Source organism: Octodon degus, unplaced genomic scaffold (assembly GCF_000260255.1).
Source record: "Octodon degus isolate 3935 unplaced genomic scaffold, OctDeg1.0 scaffold00019, whole genome shotgun sequence".
Lineage (NCBI taxonomy): Eukaryota > Metazoa > Chordata > Mammalia > Rodentia > Octodontidae > Octodon > Octodon degus.
Window position 1 is genome coordinate 20899156 of NW_004524595.1, and position 9991 is coordinate 20909146.

A 9991-nucleotide genomic window follows, 5' to 3' on the forward strand; every position below is an offset into this window, starting at 1 on the left:
GTACAGAGTCTCACTATGCAGTTCAGACTCATAGGGATCCTCCTGTTTTCAGCCTCCCCAGCATCTGGGATTACAGGCATGCACCACATCCGGACTCCATCGCTGGCTCAGCACACCCGAGGGGCAGGACCGGCATGGCATGTGGTATCAGAGATCGAACCTCAGTCCCTGTGCTTGTCTAAGCAGGTGCTTAGTCCATTGAGCTATCTCATCGTCCCAAACCACTAACTCTTTTTTTTTTTTTTTTTTCAGTACCAGGGATTGAACTCAGCACCTTGCACTTGCCAGAAAAACACTTATTCCACCAAGCTATCTCCCTAGCCCTGATATAAAATTTGAAGATTATGTGAACAGTTGTCTACTTGCATTTTAAATGTGCTTGTCCTTTGATCCAGAAGTTCTCCTGAAAGTTTACAGTAGCCTGACTCTTAATTGCCAAAAGTTGAAATCAGTCAACATGCTCTTAAATAGATGACAGCATAAATACACTATGATACAATCGGATAATGGGATGTTATTCAGTGACACAAAAAAAGTCACCAAGTGGGCTGGCCAAATAGCTCAGCAGATTACAGTGCCTGAAGCAGGCACAGGGGCTGGGTGTTAAATCCCTGGGCCTGCCATGCTGGCCCCACTCCTGGGGCACGCTGAGATAGCAATTGAGACTGGGCAAGGTGGCGCGCACCTGTAATCCCAACTTTTGGGAGACTGTAAGCAGGTGGATCACTAGGAGTCCAATCTAGTAGTGAGACCCTGAACACCTTGTAGACCCTTCCCTAAAAGATACAGAAAAAAAAAGAAGAAATTCCATTCCATTTGACCCAGCTATTTCCTTCTAGGTATCTTTCCAAAAGAGTAAACTACATACCACAGTGATGTATGCATACCCATGTTTATAGCAGCACAATTCATAATAGCTGATCTTGGAACTAGCCTTTATATCCATTAACAGATGAACAGATTTTAAAAATGTGGATGGAGTACTACTCCACCACAAAGAAGGATAAACTAGACTCATTTGTAGGAAAATGAATGCACTTAGATTTTTTTTTTTTTTTAGGGAAGAGTCTACAGTGTTTAGGGTCTCACTACTAGATCGGACTAGTAGTGATTCTCCGGTTTACAGCCTCCCAAGTGCTGGAATTACAGGCGCACACCACCCTGCCCAGTCTCAGTTGCCATCGAAGTGTGCCCCAGGGGAGGGGCTGGCATGGCAGGCCCAGGATCAAACCCCCAGATGGATGCACTTTGAGATCATAGTGTTAAGCAAAGTAACTGAGATGCACAAGCTTGAGTACCATATGATTTCTCTTTTATGAAAAGATGATAAATGATAGATAGATAGATAGATAGATAGATAGATAGATAGATAGATAATCAGCATGGACAATGTATCTTAAAGTGTGCCTTGACTTAGTATAGTTGTCTTGTGTTTTATATGTTCTTTGGTCTATTAGTCTGTTTTTCAATCGGCATATATGTTAGTTAACTTTACAAGGACTTATAAGTAAATAAATCTGATGCTGGAAAATAAAAGGTCAGTAGAGGGAGGGGGAAGGGGGAATTGAAACATGCTATGTACACATACCAATCTCCTTCAGTGGGTACAATCATTATGCACTGCAGCTATATACTAATAAAAGTCCAAAAATGTAAAAAAGTATGTATATAAAGAATCTGTTTTGAACTGTGATACTTTACAAAATTACAACAGCAGTATAGTGCTCTATTCTAAGTAGCCACCACAGTCTACTCAGCCATTCTCATTTTGATGGGCAAGTTCCTCCTAATTCACTGCCACCACAAATGATAACTGGGAAACATGTTCTATGTGGCCTCTTACTGGCCTGTGCAAGAGTATTTTCAGAGAATGTGACTAGAAAAGGGGTCACAGATCAAAAAGAATATGCTTCTCTTTCACTTCCCTGAGAGACACCAGATTCCCCTCCAAGAATGGCTATATTAGCTCACACACCCACAAGTAGCACATGAGAGTTTCTTGTTCCCTATATGATAGATAAATTCTAAAGAAAACAAAACAGTTGACCTATTAACATCCCATGATCTTATCAATTTAAACTACATGCTTTCTCTTCTGGGTAGGAGCAGCTCCCTGATGACCCTACAACCACAACGAGAGTGTCTGACTAACGGAAGTGTGTGACACACACATGAAATTAGCGACCTTGGAGGCTTTTGTTCGTTATGTCAATGTAAAGCATCTCACTGCTTACTTTGAGTACAGATTTCGGCAAGATTCATGATTGTATGATTGCACTTCTTGGTACACAACTGACCCATAAGATGTTTTGATAAATAAATGATTTCCTTTTTATCCTGTTCATTTTAGTTCTACTGTCATGGGTGGTAGATCCTGTTTGTCTGTTATGTCTGAAATTAGCCACCATGTCTCCCACTGCATTCTCTTCCTCTGCCTTGGTATATCCAGCCAGCAACATGTCCCATATATCAGGTTTTCTAAGCCACTGAATTTCCTGTTGGTCCTTCCATCAAATACATTGATTTGAAACTCTGGTAGCAGCCCTTAAAATGTGGTGACCAAAAAGGATACATCCAGATAAATTCTAAATAGAACCAAAAATAATGATCTCACAGCAATTCTTGTAATGCAGGCTAAGTATCATTTCCCTTCCTAGCAGCAAATACCACCAGGAGGCTCACTGAACCTGGAACTAGATGAATCTCCAGGATCCTGTCCACATGAATGGTTGCTTATGCTGGTGGGATTAACTTGAGGGAGCCACTCGGACAGTTGAGAGAACAAAATGAAATCAAAATCTCTGGCTCTACCTGCCCTTCAAGTATTTGCCTCCACTTTAATTAACTTTAGATTCTCCCCACCCCCATTCTGCTGGTTTATAATCAGTTACAATTCAGAACTGGGTAGATCTAGGTTCAAATCCCACCTCTGCCTATAACTGACTCTGAGACGTTGGTAAAAGCTACTTTTACCGTTTGAATTTTTATTGCTTTGACTACTTTGGAAATAGTAATATTTCCTTCATAGTAATATGAGGTAAGTAATGAAGATTAAATGAAATGCAGTATTGTGAAATGCCTGGCATGTAGATACTCTTGAACATGTTAGTTCTCTTCTTTTGACCCCTTTTCTTTCCTGCTTAGATTTCAAAAGAGAAAACACGCAAGTTGTCCCAGGTGTGTCTAGATTACTGATTCCTACAACAAAATCTGCCATTTACTTTCATATTTTCTCAACTATGTGCTTTCTGGTACAAAACACATCAACTGATTCAGGTGGTACAGTGCGACATTCTCTGTAGATTAAGGTGCTTTTCTCCTGGGTGATATTTGAAGCTTCATAGAGGTTTCACAGACTCTCAGTGCTTTAATGCTTTTAGGATTAGCTAGAGCATCTGTTGCAAATTAGATGAAGGGAATTCTCTCCACCTCAATGGTTTGATAGTGGGATAGTGTGGCTAAGACAGACATGAGCAGGAATGTAGAGATGGGCCATCAGCCTGAGGAAACTCCCTGGCCAAATGACACCAAAGTAGTGAGGAGTTCTGCAGCATTCAGGAGGCCTCAGAGGCTTGACAGCACACACTGTTGTACACAGCTCCATTCACAATGGAGCTATACATTCACAATCTGACGATGTCCAACTGCACATTATCAGAAATCACTAAAGGGAAGATAAGGTCTGCAGCAAATAGTTTTAGCACATCTTCCCATGACCATCATGCTGTCTGACTTCAGCATGGCTCTGGTGACCAACTCTGAGTGTAGTGCTAGATTTAAATTCAAACTGCTAACAAGACATAATAGCCTCTCCCTGTTATCTATAAGAAACATATTCCAAGACTCCTAGTGGATATTGCCAACTATGAGTGTTATCAAACTCTACATATACTGCATTTTTCCCTACAAATATATATATACATGATACTTTCATCTTTTCACCCAAAGAAAGGACTTTATGAGAGCTGGGTGTAGCTCAGTGGTAGAGAACTCACTATGAGCATGGCCAGAAAAAGAAAAAGCCGGGGGACGGTGGGGGGAAGCACTCAATGTCTTCTCTTTGGCATATCTGAATTGCTATCATCATTACTTGTTATGGCTTAGACTGAAAATGTTCTCCCAAAATTTCATATACTTTGAAGGTGACTATAACATGGAGAAACTATACTTAGATGTGGATTTATTCTTTGGTAAAGAATAAGATAAGAATACACACTTCCAGGTCTCATCCCCCAGTGTACCACTTCTAATGAGGTTCCATTTTCTAAAGCATGTTCATGCTGTGGCATAAATGCTACTGGCTGCTTTCAGCCAGAATTTTAATGAGAATAAGAGATAAAAATCAGAGAAAAAAATTGTGAGGAGTTTAAATTTTGGCCCAGGAGAAATCATGTATAAAGTTAAAGCCCCGAAAAGGATGCTTGCTGAAGAGATTAGCACAACTAAAAAGGAACCGAGTATTTCTGTACTATGAGAAGAAAAAAAAAAAAAAAAAAGATGCCATGAGGGTATTTCAAAAATCAGCAAGATTCCACCCACCACAGGCCCAAGAATGCAAAATGTAAAGTGTTTCAACTGATAAGAGAGTCCCTGGTACACCTACTTGAAAAAGGCTGTCAAAGGAATTAGCTCTCCAAGTTGTTATCCAGGCATTCAGAGCTGCTGTAACCATGGTCCAAAGGGCCCTGACTACTGTCCACACTGGTATGCAGATGCAGACCTTGTCATTTTGGTGCTTTCTGCAAAGTCCTTCAAAATGCCTTCATTGGAAAGGAGCCCTAGTTGTTCAGTGAGGCAACCAGTACAATGATGTATCCTTATTGAATTTTTTCTTCCCTTTCAACTTCCCAATTCCCTCACTGTGTCTCCTGAGATGATTTTCCCAAACCTCCTTGCATCCCAGACTGTATTCCAGACTCTACCCTAGAAAATATACAACAAAGATTTTATATCATCTTGAGAAATTAGACAAGACTCTTGTTAACATGTGCAGTTGTTAATCTTAATTGTCTCCTAGACTAGCTTGAGAGATGGTGAGAGATAAACAAAACACACTTCTGAATATGTCTGGGTGGGTCACTTGGGTCTGATGATAAGGGTTACAATGGGCCTTCAGGTTATAACCAGCTTTACATACAAACAACTTGGGTTACAACTGAAATTTTAAGTTTAACTTACAACCAAAGTCTTGGGTTACAACGCCAATGCCAGCCACTTGTGCATTTGTAGACAAAACTCATGATGCCTGAAAAGTACATGTAAGCAATCTGAACCCAGATGTGTATGTTTGTGGACATGATTTCAGTTAGTGCTGTATATAATCACTACAATTACTGCTATCAAAATGACCCCCCAAAAAAAACTGTAAAAGAAGCTAAGGAGGAAGGGAAGCTGAAGAAAACACTCACAACTGAAAAGAAGGAAGTTGTGGAGAAATAGAAAAGTGGCATTCATGTGACTGATCTTGGTAATATATACAGCATGTCAAAATCCACCATCTTGACAATCTTAGAGAGAAAATATTTGTACAAGGAAGCCAGTGTTGCTAAAGGTTTCATTCAAATTAGTCAATCATGATCAACAGAAGACATAGAAAAGATAATACAGATAAACTTGCAGGTTATACCATAAGCCTATCATTTGTGAAAAAGCTAGTATAAATGCAGATCTCATGAAGCATAATCCATCAATAAGTGATAATGGTGAAGCATTTCATGCCAATTAGGGGCAGTTTCACAATCTTAAAGCAAAAATTGAAGTTCACAGTGTAATTAGGCATTTTAAAGCAGCCAGTGCTGATAAAAGGGCTGCAGAGAATTACATGCACCACTGCAAAACTATGACAGAGAGAAATGGATTTTGATCTCATCAAGTTTTGCAGCTATGATAAAACTGGTCTTTTCTGGAAGAAACTGTCCAGGATAATATGCATTACCCAGGAAGAGGAAAAAAAAATACCGGTCCACAAGCCTATGAAGGATAAGTAACCTTACTGCTATGTGCCAATGCAAGGGGCCACCTTAAGACAAAACCTCTCTTGGTTTATCAGTCCAAGAGCCCTTGAGTGTTCAGAAAACATAAAGTCATGAAGAATAGGTTAGAGCTCAGGTGGAGTTCTAATGCAAAATCCTAGGTAACAAGAGCAAATTTCTTGAGTGGATCAGGAAGGCTTTTGGTCCTACAGTTAAGAAATAGCTAGAGGAATAAGTTTTACCATTCAAGGCTCTCTTTATCATGGACAGTACTCCTGTTTACTCATGAGATTTGGAAGATGAATTGGCTGAAGAATTCCCATGGCTGTAAGTTGAATTCCTCCCACCTAATCCAACTACTCTACTGCAGCCAAGGGACCAGAAAGTTATAGCTAACTTTAAGAAGCTATACACCCAGGAAGTGTTCCTGAAATTTTTCCAGATGGTCTCAAATACAAATTCAACTTTTAAAGAGTTCTGGAAGGAACATTACAGCATCCTTTCCTAAGTGGGATTAATTGAGAAACACTGGGCCAGTGTCTATTCAATGACACTAAGATACCCCTGGAAGAAAGTATGACCTAAAATTATATAGGAAAGAGACCTTGAAGGCTGTGTATAGGAATCTGACCCTTCAATTGATCCTACTCTTGATGACATGGTCTCTATAGCAGAGTGCATAGGCTTGGAGAAAGACATTTGTGATGTTTAGGAACTGGTGGAGAGGAATGTCAGCAACTTCTGGCTGAGCAACAGAGAATGGCAGCTGAGGAGGGTTCTAAAGAGGAGAGGGAATATTAATAATATTAATAATCAGTGCAGGAAAGTTCTTTGGAAATAAAGGAAATCCTGAAAAAATGGACAGCATCACAAACATTTGTGGAAAATACCAGCAGAGCTCGGGAGATAGTTCAGTGGTCTAAGCTCCTGCCTGGCAAGTGCAAGGACTAGAACTTGATCCCCAGTACTGCACGCCATGCCAGCCCCGTGTTGAGCCAGCCACCGAAACAGGGCATTGTGGCACATGCCTGTAATCCCAGGGCTGCAGAGGCTGAAGCAGTAGGATCACTACAAGTCTGAGCTGCATAGTGAGACCCTATCTGAAATAAACAAATAAAAGATTTTTTAATTAAAAGAAAAAAATACCGACCAAATAGAAAAAAATTATTGCATTCACTTGCTTAATGGCAATGTTATATCATACTAAAGAACAGTGTTAAAGAAAAGATAGACCCATATCTTTCACATGTACTAAACTAAATCAAAGATCTAAATAATAAAACAGACACGTTAAATCTGATGGAAGGTAGACTAGCTAAAACACTTGAAGACATTAGTGTAGACAAAGACTTTATGAATAAAACATCACACAGGAACTATCACAGAGAATCAACAACTGGGCTCTCTTCTTATTAAAAAGCTTTTGCACAGCAAGAGAAACCACCAACAAAGTGAAGAGGCAACCCACAAAGTGGGAAAAAATATTTTCCAGCTGTTCCTCAAACAAAAAATTATTATCAAGAACATATAAAGAATTTAACAAAATCAGACCTCCCAAATTTAGAGACCCAAGCCAAAACTGGGCATCTGAGATGAATGCACACTTCTCTGATAAAGAAATGCAAAGAGCAAATAAATACGTGAAAAAATGTTCAACATCACTAGTCATTCAAGAAATGTACATTAAAATAACTTTGAGATTCCATTTTATCAAGGAAAGAATGGCTATTATCAAGAAATCAGCCAAGGGCTGGGGAGATAGCTCAGTAGAATAAGTGCTTGCCTGGCAAGCGCAAGATCCTGAGTTCAATTCCGAGAGAGAGAGAGAGAGAGAGAGAGAGAGAGAGAGAGAGAAAAAAGAAAGAAAGAAAGAAAGAAAGAAAGAAAGAAAGAAAGAAAGAAAGAAAGAAAGAAGCCAATAACAGATATAACAGATTCTGGAGAGGCTATTGGGAAAAAAGAACTCTTCTCCTCTGTTGGTGGGAGTATAGACTACTGCAGTCACTGTGGAAATCATTGTGAAGATTTGTTAAGAAACTAGCAGTTGGGGTTCCATTTGACCCAGGCACTCTCCTCCTGGGTATCTTCCTAAAACAGTTGAAAGCATCATACCAGAGATATATGCACAACCATGTTTATAGTGGCACAGTTCGTAATAGCCAAATCTTGTAAACAACCCAAGTGTCCATCAACTTGTGACTAGATAAAGTAGATGTAGGTTTTTATACAACAGAGCACTACTCTGCCATTAAAAAGGTATGCTCACTTCTAGGAAATAGTGGATGCACCTTAGGTCCATACTGTTACTTTTTTTGGTGCAGCAGAGAGCAGAAGTAAAAGAAAAATAGGGGGTAGGTCTTTACTGACTCTGCAGACATGAAGCAGATCTGAGGGAGATGGCAGGATCTTCTAATTTGAGAAAGAAAGGCTGAGATTTTATGGACTGTTGCTGAGACAGAGTTTGAGGGGCAGGTTCAGTGACATGTAAGGAGCTGATTGGGGTTCCCTTGTATGCACAGGAAAGACATCCAGGACTGGGGAGGGGAAGAAGGAGGAAGTGGCCATTGGGAAGACAAGCTGTTGCTTTTGGGTGACAGCCATGTTGGATCAGGGTCATGATAATTTAGCAGTTTGTACTCAGGCTGGAACCTATCACATACTCTAAAGTGAAGTAAGTCAGACACACATGTCAATACCGCATCGTTTCTCTGGCAGAAGAAATGAAAAATGTAAAGAAGAACCACCGTGTATTTTGAAATGGGAGGAAAACACTCAAATGAGAAGGGGAACGACAGAGAGGGGAAGGGGACAAGAAAAAAGGAAAATAAAAAATAAAAAAAGGAAAAAGTACAAAAATAGCAATAAAGGAAAGAAAACATGGGAAAAAAAGTTTGTAAATGGGGAGAGTTTGAAGGGAGGGTAAGGGAATGGGGGAAAAACAAATTGTATAAGGTACAGGTATAAATTCTCTATGATGAATGTGATCATTATGTATATTTAAAATGTACCAATAAAGCCTAATGTCAAAAAAAGTTAAGATGATAGAGAAGAGGAGTAACACTGGGTTTGGGTCCTGAAACGAGGCTAGGTTCTACTTTTATCCCTCTACTGCTTTTCTGTTAGCCAAGTCCTGGCGGGAGGCTAGGAGAAATGTACGTGATGTTTCCTTCCTTTCCCCACTGTCGGGGACCAAGAGTTGTAAATTAACATAGTATCTGTCCTAAGCTCTCTTGCCGTGCCTACCTTGTAGGCCAATTTTGGAATGAGGAAATCAACTTCCTCTGGCCAGTAGGATGAGCACCCATGTGTGGAGGTGGAGGTTGGCTGGTTTCCTTGATGCTATTAAACTTGTCCATTCTACCACAGCCTCTAGGCTTTTCCAGGAAAACCATCCTACCCCTCCCCTAATTTGCTAGTAAATAGTGTCTTTGTCTCTGCATGTCCTGAGGCACAGACTTCCCAGCCCCCTCCCCACCATACATTACAAAAAACAAAGACACAAACAGATGACCTTAACCAGTTTTTTGTTCTGAAAATGTTGAGCCAGATTTCTGATGTTTTTATGGAAGAGGATTCTCCTTCCAAACAATAACCACCTGTCATTTCATCATCCCTTCCTGCAAGCCAATGATGTCAACTTGAATGGTGAGCACAGTACAATATTGTTGTTTCTGGGAAGCTAGACATATTTTGTCACTTTTTGCTGAATACACTAGGAAAATTAGTGGTGCTTCTCAAAAATTATGCACATTATACAACAGTTTTTATTCTGAAAAGATTAGTTAAGGGGTGCTTTGGGAGGTCCAGAAGGCATTATAGATATTTTCATTATTTCACACAAGGAAATAGTTTTGATTTAACAACTAACTTGAGTTACAACCAGCCCTTGCAAATGAATTAAGTCTGTAAGCCAAGAGTCCACTGTATATATAGAACTAGAGTCTGGCCCCTTTATCTTGGGCTTTTCTCCTGTTTTTGCTTCCCCAACAACATGTGTTGTGGAGCTTCCCTCCATCAGG